The sequence below is a fragment of the Hyaena hyaena genome, unplaced genomic scaffold (assembly GCF_003009895.1).
Source record: "Hyaena hyaena isolate Hyena2069 unplaced genomic scaffold, ASM300989v1 scaffold_5326, whole genome shotgun sequence".
Classification (NCBI taxonomy): domain Eukaryota; kingdom Metazoa; phylum Chordata; class Mammalia; order Carnivora; family Hyaenidae; genus Hyaena; species Hyaena hyaena.
The window spans coordinates 1-1,123 of NW_024085904.1; the positions used below are offsets into that span (position 1 = coordinate 1).

The following is a 1,123-nucleotide window of genomic DNA, read 5'->3' on the forward strand; positions in this document are numbered from 1 at the left end:
GAGTCACAGACTGAAACAGGCTCCAGGCTCTGAGCTGGCAGCCAGCACAGAGCCCGACGCGGGGCTCGAACCCACGAACCGCGAGATCATGACCCAAGTGAAAGTCAGACGCTTAACCGACTAAGCCACCCAGGCGCCCCTCCCATGACTTTTAAAAGCCATAGACCACTTCACGAATATCCGTGTTATTGTTGTGCAGGAGCATGCTCATCTTCTCTGTATCATTCCAATTTTAGTATATGTGCTGCCGAAGCATTGTGTTTCTTAAATAATAAAACTTAGGTGCCCAAAATGACTCATCGATCCATGAGCTGCAAAGTGGATATCATGTTGATAGGCATAAAAACAACATTAATCTCGGTAGGCGGCGACGGTCTCCCCGGGGCGGCTCAGGAAGCTAGGAGTCACCCCGCGAAATGTGTGAGGAAAGGTGTGAGGACACCCCGGAAGCCTGAGGTTCAGCGCGGCTGGTGGGGCACACCGAGGCGCATCTGTGCCTTCCTTGCGTGGCCGCCTCCCGCGTCCGGGTGCGTTTCCTCCCGGCTGACCGCGGCCTCGCGCTCCCGCGCCCCCCGGCCCTCGCCCGGGGCCCGGGATTGCTGCAGTAGGTGCCCGCTGCCGGCGAGGAGGCCCCCCACCCCCCAGCCTGGCGCCTCCCCCCTCCCCCGCCCCGATGCTTCCCCCTCCCCACCCTGATGCTCTTGCCCCTGACCCAGATGCTCCCCCCACCACCCTGTTGTTCTATCTCCCAGTCGTTCCCTCCCCCCACTGTGCTGCTCCCCTGGCCGGGATGCCCCCCTCATGAATGGAGAAACTGCCCTGGTGCTCTCTCCCCTCCCCCCCTCCCCCCACCCTGATGCTCTCTCGCCCCCAGCCTCGGTCTTCTCCCACTACCCCATGGCCCTCCCCACCTCCGTGCTCTTCTCTGGTCCTGGTATTACCCCCACCTGTCAGGTGCTCCCTCCCTCCCCTCCCCCACTCCTCCCCTCCCCCTGGTATTACCCCCACCTGTCAGGTGCTCCCTCCCTCCTCCCCTTCCCCACTGCTGCTGATCCTAGAGAGGCCACAGGCCACAACCGTGTGCAGACTGCGTGCAGGAGGGCTTTGGCACTTAGCACACGTG

At 62.2% G+C, this 1,123-nt stretch overlaps 1 non-coding gene across 1 annotated transcript; it reads right to left on the reverse strand.

Annotated features, from left to right (window-relative positions):
* Positions 1-154: 154 nt before the first annotated feature.
* On the reverse strand, positions 155-256 carry LOC120227822. The gene has a single exon (XR_005527344.1). It is a non-coding gene; the product is annotated as a U6 spliceosomal RNA (small nuclear RNA).
* Between the last annotated feature and the right edge of the window lie 867 nt (positions 257-1,123).